The following is a 15,480-nucleotide window of genomic DNA, read 5'->3' as shown; positions in this document are numbered from 1 at the left end:
TTCCATTGTGTGACGCTAATGGTTTTTTGTTATTGAAAAATATTAATATTTTATGGCGCTGAATTGGTTTAAATTCAAAGTGTGAAGTTGGTCTGTTAGGTTTTGTAGGAGGTCATTGGAGATACCACAAGGGATGAATGAAGCTGCATTTATTATTTAAGCTGCAAAACAATATCCATTGTAGCATGACCTGCTAGAAGCTGCATCTTCTGGAACTGATACTTTTCTTAGGAACTGGCCAAACCAACTCTGCCTTGAAACATCACATGTGAATTCGGCTCTGTCTGTTAGCTTATCTCATTAAATGCAGTAAAGCCCTTTGTACAAGTGCACCTCTCATTTCACCTGCAACCTACACATCTTTCCCTTGAACATGGCATAAAATAACAGCTTTTAATCGTAGCGCTCTAAGGAAGAAATCTGTGGAGGAATCTGCACAGCAGGGTGGATTGCTTCATTAGGTAGTTCAGAATTCTGATGGATGCCACGACGCTCTTCTCCATTAGCTTGCATCTGCTGTAGTTTAGCAACATTTTTTTTTTTTAATGTTCCTTTCAGTAACTCTGTTAAATTCTGCAGTCACACAATGCGGACAAAATGAAACAAACACCAAGAAACTAAAAATATTTTTTTTAGACTTGTTGATTGCTTGTTACCCAAAGTTCTCCAAGTGACATACAACACATTTAAAACAAAACAAAACACAGACACATTATACCATTGACAGATTCCTACAAAAAACCCACAATTCATTAAAAGATATATTTGCTTTATTATATATTGTTGGGGGGGGTCACATTTCTGAAGGCTCCTCTGTGTAGGTTAGAACCAATACCTCATATATCTTAGATTTTATATAGGTGCAGGAATTTATGAGTAATGTTATCCTCCATCTCAAGTGGTCCTCCTTCATGTATGGTTTAGGCTTAAAACTGAGTTATTCAAGTATTGCATTCTTTCATCGATCCATATATTTTAAATTGGAACATGCTACCTAAGTCTTTAAAGCACAACTTTTAGTATCATCTGTATGCATAATGAAGAATATAAAAATTCTCATCGTTATGGAAGAGAAAATCACTTCTGCTAGATAACATAAATGGACCGTTTTTCGTAAGATTTTATTTTTAAAAAAGTGACATGCTGAAACAAATTATGCTTGTGATCTTAATTAGCATGTATCTATATGACATTTGTTGGTTTCAACACTATTTATGAAAAGTGTGTTTGCAACAGGGTCAGAAATGTATTGTTTTGCTGAGTATAAATATGGACTGATTTGGGGCTATTGGGTTTGATTTTCAAATAAAACTTAGTTCCCTGGAGTGTATTTTGTTGCATGACCCCCCAAAATAAAAGCAACAAAAGAATATTAATTCCATATCCTTTGTCCATTTTGTTGGTTGGTTGGCATCCGTCGGTCTTGGGGGACAATGGAGGAGTGTGCCTTTGTCCATTTTGTACAGTGTATTTAAAAGTGTGATACTTGATTATTCACATGCCTCTTCCATGAGCATAAAACAAACAGCTCTTCCCCAATGAAATAATTTTTGGTGTCTTTATATGTGTAACTCATGAACCCAATTCCACATGCTTTTAAAATATAACAAAAATGCACAGCGCTTCCTCCCCCCCCCCCCAGAAAACAATACATGTATAAGTGCTTATGTCTATAACATGTGCCCACACTTAAAAAGCTTAATCAGCCATTGTCCTCTTGTCAGGAGGTTATTTCTGAAATCTGTTCATGTTGAGTTCTTCTTAAATCGTTCTAAATTAAGATTCCAGAATCAATGGACGTTTTTGTTGCACTGAGAGATAAACACTGTGTGTGCTTTTCGTGGAGGTGCCTGGCAGCTGTGCCACACCACTCATGCATCCGGCATGTATGAGAAAGGGCACATGTGTACAGATCCTCCACACACGGGAGATCCATGTTCATATGTAAGAGCACCTTCCCTGGTGTGCCAGCTGGATGATGGAGGGTGTGGCACCCAGGCATGCAACAATTTAAATGAAGGGGGAAGAGGACAACGGGAAGAAGGAACAAGGAGAAGAGAATAAATATGGAAACGAAAAGGTGAAAGCAACTGGCGAAAACTAGAGTTAAGAACAGAGATGTCAAGTAGCAAGATGCAAGGACATGCTGCAGTAGTGTTGAATGACTCTGTTATGACTGCACAGGCAAGTCTTCAGTTGCACAGTGAACAATAATGATACCTTGCACCTGCTTATTACGCCTGGGTAGATATTATTTTGAGATACGGTAAGACAGTCCTATATAGATAGACGGATAGACAGATACAGAGCTCAGCATTACTCACAGTCCCATGTGTCTAATGACAGCTTTAGATTCCTGAGTTATGAAAATGGGATTTGATTTGTAAAGAATGGCTCCTGATGCTGTTTGTCATGAACACCACGAGCAGGAGGAGCAGTTCTTCTCCAGACTCAAGGCAGAGGGCAGCAGCACGCCACAGAACTGACGCTTGTCTCTGCTTCCACCAGAAATCACTGTAGGTTTTCAGCCCAGAAAAATACCACATATCTTTTTTTTTAAGGGTAACACAAATGCCCACAGCTACTATGCATCTTTCCCCCTTGACGTTTGATTAATTTGTTGTTTAGTTTTTGTAACCTTTTCATGCTCTGCAGGATGCAGAGTAATATATAAGGTTCCCACGGCATTAGTATAATTATTTGGAACAAAGGTGTGAGATATAAATTAAAGTTGGGGACCTGCATCCCCAGGAGAAAAGGCACGGGCTTGTGGTGGCTTCCATTTTCCAGAGTGCTATGGGGTAGCCTGGAGGGGGAGAGCAAGTGACAGTCATGATTTTGGCTGATTCACTTTTCTAAAAGAAAAGCCACCCTGGTATTACAGATGTTAAAATCATAGAATTGTAGAGTTGGAAGCAGAGCCGTAGCTAGGTGATCTTGCGCCCCTGGCAGAAGCATCCAGATTGTGCCCCCCAGCCACAGACCAATTATCTCTTCTTTCCGCCTCTTTTCCAACCCCTCCCCGTTCCACCCATTCAATTCACTCTCTATTTAAAACCATTTCTTATTAGGCAATAATCAAGATTTATGGACATATTTTTAGGTGATTTTGCGCCCCCCCGTCACCTGCACCCCTAGCGGGGGCCCACCTCACCACCCCCTAGCTACGGCCCTGGTTGGAAGGGACCACGAGGGTCATCTAGTTCCACCCCCTGCAATGCAGGAATCTTTTGCCCAATGTGGCACTCAAACCCATGACCTTGAGATTAACAGTCTCATGCTGTACCGACTGAGCTGCCCAGGGAAGCACCTGCCAGTATGGCAATGGTCAGCAATGATGGGAGTTGCATTCTGAGAAGATCTGAAGAGCCACAGGTTCCCCGTCCCTGTATTAAGAGGAAGATGCTTGTAACTTTGCTGGTCAGGCAGAGTGTGAGCTAAAGGTACTGTATAGACTCATTTTTTGTATCTGCCACTTGTTTCAGTTAGCAAGGACATTGGGGGGCTCATTGGTTTGAGTTCTAAACCTGTGAGGCTGCTTCCATCTGCATAATAATAGCAGCTTGAAGAAGGAGTTCTGCGACCTTGCAGAACATAACAGATCTAGGCATTTTGAGGAGGTGTTGGTTCATGAGACAGCTGGCTTAATGCAACCTCTGCTGGGTTACCAGCCTGAAAGCTACCCCTGTGTGTGCTTGTAAATGATTGTTGCAAACAATCCAAAGAAGGCCACAACAAGCAAATTATATATTTTAATGTGCAAACAGATTTTGGTCCATGTATACCAGTGGTGGGGAGCCACTGGCCCCAGGACTAATTTGGTCCATTAGGCTTCCCACATTTGGCCCACAAGGGTATTTTGTTTCAAAGCCATGCACACCTTCCCTACACCTGAAGTCATGTATGGTGTCAGGTATGGGGCAGGGACAGAGGGCGGTTGTATATTGTTAAGGGTGTTTTGAGTATACTTGGGTACTCTGATTTGAGAATGAGTGAGGAGAGAGCAGAAGGCTATGGACTGGCTCACACAGCCATTTCTTGTGGCAGTGTGAGTCATGTGGTTCTTCACTGCCTTTAGCCACTTTGACATTATCTATGCTTAGTCCAAGATTTACTATTCTTTTGATCCTTTTTTAAAAAAAGTAATAACTTATCTGTTAGAAGCTTGTGCATAGTAATCTTAACACACCGAGATGGGTAGATTTTGAGGAGGTAGAGGGACATATAAATTGTCAACAATAATTTCATGGTTTTAACACCGGGTGTGATTAATGGTTCAAGATTTCGGCTGTCATCATAGACTCAGTTACCAGCTTAAATTCCATTGAAGTAAATTGGATTTAAGCAATTCAGCTGTATGTAGGATGGTAGCCCTGAAAAGAATGAGTAAGAAATAACTGTCGAGATTCTAATGGTACCACCTTTCATGTCTTATTTTGCATGACAACTGTAATTAAGTATGTGTACTCTACATATACTCAATATTTTGGGGTGGGTGGGTGGGTGGAGCAGTGGAATCTTCAGGTGTTAGCAAAGAATTGGTTTTCTTTTTCCTAGAAGCATTCAACAAAATCTTGATGCAGGTCTTCCACTTTCTTATAACACTGCTGGAAATCAACCAACAATTTGCTGGAGTTTCTTTGCATAGCAAAATGTTGTTTGTGACATCATCATCCCACCCATGCCTGCTCACGTGGCTTAAATGAACTCGTAAAATATATCACAGAGGCTGCAATTCTCTGGTCCCTGGGAGAGCATCCTAAAGGCTATTGGATGCTTGGAATGTAGCAAACTGCCTGACTCTGAGTCAGACAATTGGTCCATTTTGCTCAGTGTTATCTATTATTTAAAAACAGGGAAGTTTTTCTTTTGTTTGCAGAGGAAGCAGTTTGCATTCCAAGCACTGATAGAAGTGCTTTGAATCCATGCTGCTTGCTGCAGCCCACTTGGCTGCTCTAAAGGGTTCAGGAACGAGAAATTCCCTGAAGTCAGTGCTTCAGCTGTGCATGGGGCTCTCTTCAAGCCCCAACAACTAGCCACTTGTTGCTTCTTGTAGAGAGCCCTGCACTGTGCTTTGAAGCTTTGGCAATCAGCTGACAGTTCCAAGTGCCTTTCAAAGGACTTAAGTGCTGCTGATCAGCTCCTTTCGGCCCTTCTGGGATTTTATCTGCCCCACAACTGACATCACATATGACCTCAGTTTTGGGGCAGGTGGGTGTGGCTTGAGCAGAATGGTTTGGTGGGCCAAATGGGAATGGCTGGCAGGTCTAATTAGGTCCATAAGATGGAGGTTCTCCACCTCTGCTCTGCACAGACTGGCAGCTGCTATCCAGGATTTCAGACACTATGTTTTCCTAGGTCTACCTGGAGATGCCAGGAATTGAACCTGAGGTCTTCTGCAATAAAAAGCTCTACACCACTTCCCACTGCTAAAGATATCAACAGATGCTTCTTCTGACTGGGGCCCTACAGTGAAACCCTGGGACTCTCAAACAAGAAGTATATTTTGCACATATGTAAGCAAATTTGAGGTGGCTCCATGCCTCAATGTGACCTCCGCATGTAAATTCTGCAATTGCTTATATTTGTAAGAAATATGACTACAATGATGCCATGGGGATCAGATCCAGCTCATGCTCATTCAGCTGAGCAGATTACTGAAGTCCAAAATATAAGTGTTTATAAAAAGCTCCTGGATGAATTACGGCATTTAAAAACCTTGTCCATGAATATTGGGAGAATTGGTAATAAATATGGCAAAAATGTGGCCGGACAATGTGCTCAGGAAGTTTTCATGTAGATACTTCATTGCTGCCACTTGGGAAGAATGGTTTGCTTCCATCAGCAGGCTGTTAAAGCCAACCCAGAGGACTTGCTGAGAGCGCCACAGTAAATTAGAGAGTCCAGAATTGCACAGTGTAATACCCCCTCCCCCTGGTGCTCCTTACTAAATCAGAGTGTTTCATGGCAAAGTTACGTGGTCCAGTTTCATGGCCTTGTAAGTGAAAGTCTTGCTACAAAGCTGTAGTATAATCTTTGGTACATTTTTACAGTAAATCAGTAGGATGCGCACAACAGAATTATACAGCATACTCCTTGGCACGGTACGATAAATCAGTGGAGGCTCACAATAAGGCTCACTGTGTGATAAGTCATCAAATGACTGGAGCAAGTGGCTTCCTTTGTTTGGAATAATGTGGATTTTATGGCTTTGAAAACATGAGCAGCACATGTCAGTTGTTTATAATACTAAGAAATGGGCCAAGGAGGCCAAAGGGGCTGTCTTGGATTCCCAACAATCAAGGATCTTTATGGTTTAGAAGTTCTTGAACAACCATCATGGTTTATTTCTCCACACGGGCGTATGAATGATGAGTAGCTCACTGCCCACTTTGTGGAGGGCAATGGGAGCTGTAGCAGGGGTGTAGCCTTGCATGGTCATCCCCACTCATGTGTTGGTTTCACACAGAAATAGAAAGCCTGAGGAGAGCTGTAGAAAGTGCCTGAAAAGTCTTTTTCATCATTATTCTCTCTTCCCCACTAAGCTTGGACAAGTGGTTTGTGAACCTCAAAAGTCTCCATTTTCTCCCTCTAACTTTCAGACACAGTGACAAAGGTTTCCTTTGGGCCTCTCAGCATCACGCCATCCTAGGAATGTCAGCAGCAAATAAGGACAAATGGCAAAGAACTGTGTCAATTTAGGCCCAGCTGCTAAAGTATTTCTAACCTAGCTTCCTCCAAATGACCCAGGAATGGTTGTCAGCAGGCTGCCATTCTACTGAGCAGTAATAGGGAGAGGGAGATTACAGGAAATAGCTACTGCCTTGCAAAACATTGAAGCTAAACAGCTATGAAATATTGTTAGAGGTGCTCTCAAGCTGTGGAGTCACCAGTTTAGAGGCCTTCAAGTCATTTTTTCACCATCCACAATGTGTAGACCCATTTACAAGGTAACAGCGACAAAAATCTACAGCACAAAACTTAATTTGGGGTGCACCACCCCAGTTTTTAATATATTATTTTCTCTATATTTTGCCTTGAAAGTGTGTTACACCAAAATAGAGTATTAAGCTGGACACAATTCACTGTTATCTCAAAGAGGACACTCTGGAGATGTGGATATGCACCCTGCGATTAGCTTTGGACCACCATCTTGGCATCTAAGGGTCATCACACATCACTGAGCATTGCCCATTGTGCATTATTTAACACTGGCTTTGATTGGATTGTGGCTCTTGAAGGAGTTAGCCCCCCACTTCAGTTATGGAGATATAGGATATGGGGTTGTGCAAAGCTTATTTTGGGATTCAGGGGCCTATAAACTTCAGTTCCATAATACGTTTGTTTACTGAGTTCTGTTTCGAGCTCTCATGCCAGTAATGAACTAAGGAATAACAACAAACTTTAGTATCTTCTTTTCCTTTCAGTCTGTGAGTAAAGTGGCCGAGTTCTCTTTCAACAGGGTGATTCGCTTCCCTGTATTTCTTCAAACGATTGTTTCCCTTGTTCATAAAGAAGCAGCTATAGTTTCTGGATAATTTAGGGTTGTCACCTTTATCATGAGTTAGCTCTTACTCCATTAACAGCTGTAAGGCAGGCACAAAAGCCACAAATGACTCTCTTGCTAGGTTGGAAAAAGTTTGGGTTGATAAGTACATAAGAAAAGCCCTGCTGGATAAGGATCAAAGCTCATCTAGCCCAGGATTCTCTTCTCACAGTAGACAAGCAGATGCCTCTTGGAAGCCAGGAAGCAAGACCTGAGTGTGGCAATACTCTCCCTGTTTGTGACACACAGCAACTCATATTCAGAAACTTACTACCTCCAACAGGAGAGGTGGAATATAGCCCACTGTAGCTAGTAGCTGTTGATAGACATATCCTCCATGAATTCGTCTAAACTGCTTTTAAAGCCATTCAAGGTGGCTATTACAACATCTTGTGGGAGCAAATGACATTATGATACATGAAGAAGTACTTTTCTTTTGCCCGTCCCGAATCTTCCAATGTTTAGTTTGTCCCCAAGTTATGGTATTATGAGAGAGGCAACTCCCTTGACACCATCTATAATTTATACACCTCTATCAGATCCCATTGTTATTGTCCATGGAGTTTTCTTGGCAGGGATACTGGAGTGGACTGCTGGTTCCTTCTCCAGGTGGATCACATTTAGTCTAAACTCTTGTCTATGACCTGTCCGTCTTGGGTGGCCCTGCACGGCATAGCTCATAGCTTCTCTGAGTTATTCAAGCCCCTTTGCAACGACATGGCAGTGCTCACTGGAAGGACAGATCCTGAAGCTGAGGCTCAAATCCTTTGGCCACCTCATGAGAAAAGAAGACTCTCTGGGAAAAACTCTGATGTTGGGTAAGATTGAAGGCACAAGGAGAAGGGGACGACAGAGGACGAGGTGGTTGGACAGTGTTATAGAAGCGACCAACATGAATTTGACGAAACTCCAGGAGGCAGTGGAAGACAGGAGCGTCTGGTGTGCTCTGGTCCATGGGGTCACAAAAAGTCGAACATGGCTAATTGACTAAACAACAAAATCAGATCCCCCTAGTCTTTTTTCCCTAAACTGAAAAGCCTCATATGTTGTAATCTTTCCTCATTAGGGAGATGTTCCGCCTCCTTATTTTGGTTGCCCTTGTCTAATAATTTTCATTTAGCTGTTAAAAGGAGAGGAACATTCAGGGATGACTCCATAGACTAATGACAGGTAGCAGATTCCACCCCCAGTTTCCTGCTCCCCCATTTGTTCCCCCGGCTTTCAGTCAAAATATACTAAGGGCCTGGCACTGCCAGAAAAAGAGGTGGCAACTTGATGAAGATTGTGCTCATATGCTGCAGTCTTCTCATAATAAAATGAATTTTCTGTTCTCCATTAAAAAAAATACCCTCGAGTAACTGGTGCAGGGTTGTTTTTTTAATATGCTGCAACATGTTTGCCTATAATAGCTCAAGATATCTGGAAAATGTCTAATCTGTTCTACAGGACTCCGTGGTTCTGTCAGCTAGAGGATCCAGCATTTCAAAAAATATGTAGGGCATTCTCTCTCTCTCTTTTTTTCTAATCAAGGAGAAACAATCTAAAGTGTTCTTTTTCTCATTTTCAAAGCCTCCTGAGGGTGTAGTCAGAACAACTATGCTAGTTACAATTCAATTAAATGACAATCTCTGTAGAATAAATTACTGACATGCACATGCATTTAGAGTTTTTAAATTATCCATAAAAGCTTTACCAAAGGACAAAAAAAATCTCTTTATGAGTTTTGCAAATGTTCATCAAAGTAAGTTTCAAAATGTTTTAAGCTTGATAACCCTTCCTTGTGCTCTATGCTTCTTAAAAGGATTGTGATATAACTGCATTGCTCTGATATAGCCTTGCTGTTTTTGTTTTTTAAAAAACAAGCTTTAAAGATGATTTTTTAAAAAATATATATAGAATTTGAATTTTCAGTAAACATTCCCCCCCCCCAACACATCGTTCATGTGTTCAAAAAGCAATTTGGTGTGGGAGTAAATTGTTGAGAAAAGTTTGGTGCTTAGATCTAATTGCTTGTGGGCATTGCATTGCTGTGGTGGATTGCCACTGAAAGGGTAACTCAGCATCCTATAACACCACATGAGCTACAGTTTGCCATCGCGGCTCCCAAACATTTCAGATATATGAAGAGAAGCACAATGAGAGACTTGTGTCTAATCTTTGACATCATTTCTGCCAACCACATGCTGGAACCAAAGGAGCCCAAGTGGAAGAGAAGGTAAAATCTACAGCAAGGCTAGAGAACTTGTGATATCTCCATATATTATCAAACTCTAATTCCCATCACCTCCAACCAGGATGGTCTGTGATCAGGGATGATGAAACTCCTAGTCCATCACCATCTTGGAGGCCATAGGCTTACCACCCCTGCTATACAGCAACCCATACTAAAAGGTGCTAAATTAGCAGGTTTGGCCAGTGACTGTAGGGGAGTGAAGAAAAGGGCAGCTTGGAGCCAAAGAAAAAGCTGCCGAGCAGTTTCAGTACTATGGACAGCTCCTAGTGAGCAACTTGCTCCCAATAAGGTTGGAAGTGCACTCAGGCTTTATATAGACCAGCCTTCAGTCCAATGACCCTTCAAGCAACATCCCTTTGCTTGGAGACCAGTACTTAAAGGGCCAGGCCCCTATCTGGCACAGTTCTTGCACCATTAGGGGTGTGGGATCTTTCAGGAGACATGTGAACCCCCAGGCTCAGAGGATGGCACTTGTGAATGTCCTGTGTCAGGCTCTGTGTCAGAAACCAAATCCATTTCCTCTGCCAGTGGTATATCAGCCCTGGACCCAGCCTGCTCCTCCCCCTCTGATCTTGAGGCCTGGGCCATGACAGAAGAGGGAAAGAATGTATGGGCTTTGTAGTAGCTGTTGAAGAAGCACCAGTAGTGTGGAACATGTTGGAAGCTGGTGGGAGGAAGCACTGACAGCTGAGAGGAAGCACCAGCCATAGGCAGGTTTTAACACGCATCTCTTGAGGTTAGGATCATTGGTTGACAAATGATTTTCTTATTTCCATTAACGCAAAAAAGGATAAATGACTTAGTGGAAATTTGTTTGGAGCATTGTATTAGTGAAACTGAGTAAACTATGCTGCATAATCTAAGTGGACAGAAGGTAGATTGGGGACTTCCGGGTTGACGCCTCCGGCAATGGCGGAGCTCCTCCGATCGGGAGGAACTTGCTCCGTGAAAAGCAGGGTCTGACTGCCACGGTGAAGGCGGAGACCCATAGAAATCACAGGCGGGAGAAGCCTGTGAACCTGGGATTCGGCTGGCACCCTTTGCGCCTCCCCTACTCGCGGGGAAACCCTGTTTTGGGGATCCAGAGCGACGTGGGGTGAGCGGCGCGGTGCTTTGAATCGACCGCTTCTTTCACGGAGTGAAGCCGCATTGCTGTTGCCGGAGAGCGCTGACTTTTTCCTGTGGACAATTGGATTTTGAACGACTACCCGTGAGCAGAACGGAGAATTGGATCTTGAAACACTTTAATTTGGCGCCGAAGCGGGAAGGCTCTAAACAGGAAGTCCGCCTCCCGTTTTTGTAAATAGATTGAAGCAAAGACGTTAGAAGCTAAAGTCTTTGAAAGCTTTTGATAAAGGATTAAATTCCCACCGGACAAAAATATATAACCCCTCTTGGAAGCAGAAGAGGGGGGAAGTTTTGGATCTAGTGTGCCTGCAGAAGAGAGTGAAAATCAAATTGCCACTGCTCTGAACCTGGAAAAGGGCTGCCAGATGACGTTCGGGGAATGTTTATTGACAGAACGGATTTGACAGCTAGCTAAAATAAGAAAGGCACTGTTTCCATTGTCCTCTTCTGCGTTTAAAAATGGAGGAAAAAGTAACCGAAAATTGAAACTATTGTTATCTGCTTGAGTCGTGCTTGAAAGAATTGATACAAACGGAGATTGTTTCCCTCTAGAGGGAGCATGTGAAACTGTTACAGGAGTGCAACAGGGAGATCTCCAGCTGCAAGATAAGATTCTGAAAACTAGTGTCTGACCTTGGATCATTCAAAATGTTGATAGGAGAAGCTATTGTGACTGTATTATACAAGATAAACTACTCGCTGGAACAGCTCCATAAAAAGACAGATGACACGATCTCTAAAATTGACAACTTGGAACAGAACGTGATTAATTTGAGTCAAAAAGTGAGTGTCAATACAGAAACAACTCAGGATTTGGTACAGGAACATATCTTGGTTGGACAAATGGTGGAGGAAAAGGAGAAACCTGATGATGTGAAAAGGGTGGAGAAAAAGGAGAAAGCTGATGATATGAAACCAATAGTACAAGCGGGATCCTTAATTTCTCAGAAGCAAATTGAGGATTATAAATTGAGGTCTTTCATGACTGAATCTAGCAAAAGTCAAATTTTGAGGCTAGGATCCCGGCTTGGATTGAAGAAGGAAAGTTGGAAAGAACCCTCTGTCCAGGGATTGACTGACTTTTGGGACATGGACCTGGGTTTGGAGGAGCTTGAAGTTTTGGGGGTCGCTAGAATTGGAGGAATCCTGAAATACGTTCTGAAACACTATATGGACTTTATTTTTAACTTTGGAAATTTGGCTGAACTGTCCAGAAGGAACAAAAGTATTGCTAGGCTGGAGTTTTCCCAAGATTTGCTCCTGAGCATCAAAGAATATGAAGAAGACCTGCAGAAGGGACTTGGAAGAGATTTAAGAGCCTCGGATATAAGAACACCAGGTTGATGGATTATATGGAACTGACGGAAAGGACTGGCAGAATCCGAAGCCAGGGAGAGGAGATAGTGGAAGATTATTGGAAAATTTAAAGTGTTTATTTAGAAATTTTGTTAAAGTAATGACTGTTAGAAAAATGGTGGAATGATATTTTATGGATTTAGCAGAAATGCTATAAGAAGTTGGGTGTATATAAGTAATTTACCTTTAATGGGAAATAAGGTTAAAGAATATGTTATTTATAATATGACAGAAAATAGAGAAAGATGGAAAGGATTTGCTGAAACAAGTACTAGAAGCGGGATACAAGAAGGGAGGTGCGAGGAAGTCGAGGAAACAAGGGAATGAAGGACAGAGTATGGAAAAGGAGGGATGTTTTTAAATTGTTGTTGTCTTGCTTTGTTTATGTGTTTAGTTTAATGGGTTTAGGGTGGGTTTGTATGGTTTATATATTGTATTGTTTTTGTTTTTTGTTTTTCTTTTTTCTTGTCTTTTTTTCTTTTTTCCTTTTTGTCTTTTCTCTCTTTCTTCTACTTTTTTTGTAACTTTTAAAAGCAATAAATATTATTTTTTTAAAAAACAACAACGGAAGGTAGATTGGGATCCACTGACAGATCATGGGGTGATTTGCAGTAGATCAGCAAGAGTCCCCGGACACCTCCAGATGACCTATTTATTGAGCATTCATCCCAATTTTTTTGCAGGAAGGCTAGACAACATTGCGTCAGAGCAGGCATTACCCCAAAGTTTCACTGCATTTCCCACTGTGCAAATAAGGCAGAGGAAACAAAATAAATTCCACCCAGTACCACATCCTACTGGGGCCATGGTTTTCTAATGACAAATGTGTGTCTTTTCAGCCACTACATAGAGCTAGGGAACTTTAAGCATTGCAGTGGAGCTTTGATGGCCCATTTTGCCTCTTTTATCACATACACATCTTCTTTCAACCCAAAGTTCCCTTATTGTACTAACATGAAGGGTCACAAGGGAATGCTTCTGTTGAGAAATTAGGCTGAAACCTCATTTACCCTGGGTCTTTAATTTTATGTTAGGGTGATAAAAGAGATTTCATTACCTAATTAATTATTTGTATCAAGGAGGAAATACGATCACAGACTACTTTCATTATTCATAATCTTCCTAAAGAAATCTTTCTTCACAAGTAATAGGTTCACTCTTCAAATTTCTATATCCCATTTCCTAAAAGCAATCGTTTTGTACCCTACAAAAAAATTAAAGACAGACTGTTGCCAGTGGTGTGTAGTGACGAACTTTGAAATGTAGGAGCTCATCATAATAGCCCAAATAGTTATTACCACAAAGACACACCCCAAATGTCAACCCAAAGCTTCTGGCCTAAATACGCTTACTTGGTTTCCAATAAATCTTTATACCGCATCCAAACATTATATAATGCTTTCCTAACAATATGGTTTTTGAAACCTTTATGCAGTTTTACCTTATCATACCATATATATGCATGCCAGCCAAATCTATTGTCAAACCCTTCTAGATCCAAAATGTCTGTATTCTCAAGAAGTAGCCAATGTTTCAACCAGCAGAAAGCCACCGATTCATAGTAGAGTCTTAAGTCCGGCAGGGCAAACCCCCCTCTATCTTTTGCATCAGTTAGAATCTTAAATTTTATTCTGGGCTTTTTGCCCTGCCAGACAAATTTAGATATATCTTTCTGCCACTTCTTGAAACAGTCCATCTTGTCCAAAATCTGCAATGTCTGAAATAAAAACAACATTCTAGGCAATACATTCATCTTGATAACAGCAATTCGACCTAACAAAGAGAGTTTCAATCTTCTGTCCAACATTTGTCATAATTGTCCTTAAATAAATTCACATTCTTAGATGTTAAGTTTACCCCCAGGTACTTTACTTTTTTCGTTATCACTAAACCTGTTTCATTCTGAAACTTCTCTTTTTCAGCCAATGTTAAATTTTTGTCCAACACTTTCGTTTTCTGTTTGTTCAGTTTAAATCCTGCTACTTGACCAAATATCTCAATTAGTTCTAATACTCTTTTAGTACTAGTATCTGGCTGTTGCAAAGTCAGTACTAGGTCATCTGCAAATGCCCTTAACTTGTAATGTCTAGCTCCGACTTGTACTCCTTTAACCAACTGGTCTCCTCTAATCATGTTTAACAAAACCTCCAGGACTAATATAAAAAGTAAAGGGGATATTGGGCACCCCTGTCGTGTACCTTTTTCTATAGATATTTCTTCCGTAACCACATTGTTTACAATTAACTTCGCTTTTTGTTTAGAATATATTGCACCTATACCGTTTTCAAACCCTTGACCTACCCCCATCCCTTGGAGATTCTTCTTCATAAAGCTCCAACCAATATTATCAAAGGCTTTCTCCGCGTCCACAAAAATTAAAACAGCCTTCCTATTGATGTCCACTTCTAACAGTTCCAAAATGTCTATAATGTTCCTCACATTGTCCGACATATGTCTCCCTGGAAGAAAGCCAGTTTGGTCCTTATGAATCTCCCCTACCAACACTCTCTTCAGTCTTTTTGCCATAATGTCTGCAAAAATTTTGTAATCCACATTGAGTAATGATATAGGGCGGTAGTTTTTAACCTGGTTCTTTTCAGTCTCAGTTTTCGGTATAAGTGAAATAAAGGCTTCTTTCCACGACTCCGGTGCCTTTTTCCCCTCCAAAATTTCATTACATACTTCCTTCAGTGGTTGTACTAACCATTCCTTCAACGCTTTATAATATCTGGCGGTCAAACCATCTGGTCCTGGAGATTTTCCCAATTGCATCTTCTGAATGGCACCCTCTATTTCTTGTCCTGTTATTTTCTCATTCAAAATCCTTCTGCTTTGCTCTGAAATTTTTGGTAATCCATGTTTCTTAACAAATTCTTCTATTTCCTGTTCGTTAACTGGCCCTTGTGCATATAATTTCCTGAAGTAACTTTGAAAACAATTACTTATCTCGTTTGGTTTGTGGATAATCTTTCCGTCCACTTCTAAACTTGTCACAGTGTTCAGTTTTTGCCTCTTTTTCAATTGCCATGACAGAAGTTTCCCACATTTATCTGCTGATTCAAATGTCTTTTGTCTCATTTGCTTTATTCTCCATTCTATCTCTTGATTCATCAATTCCATATATTGCACCTGATAGTGTTTTATTTCTCTCAGAATCTCATGGGACTTTGGTTTAGACCTCAATTTCTTTTCACCTTCTTTTATTTTTTCCAGATTT

The 15,480-nt window shown here is 41.2% G+C and overlaps 1 protein-coding gene across 1 annotated transcript in view; it reads right to left on the bottom strand.

Moving 5' to 3' along the window:
• The window catches only part of LOC308472828 (uncharacterized protein), a 126,024-nt gene that overhangs the window by 50,253 nt on the left and 60,291 nt on the right, over positions 1–15,480 (bottom strand). The gene's annotated exons all lie outside the window — the stretch shown is intronic.

This window comes from Podarcis pityusensis (assembly GCF_964106645.2).
Source record: "Podarcis pityusensis genome assembly, chromosome: 3".
Lineage (NCBI taxonomy): Eukaryota > Metazoa > Chordata > Lepidosauria > Squamata > Lacertidae > Podarcis > Podarcis pityusensis.
Note: the sequence above shows the minus strand (reverse complement) of the source record. Positions and strands in the feature narration are given on the sequence as shown.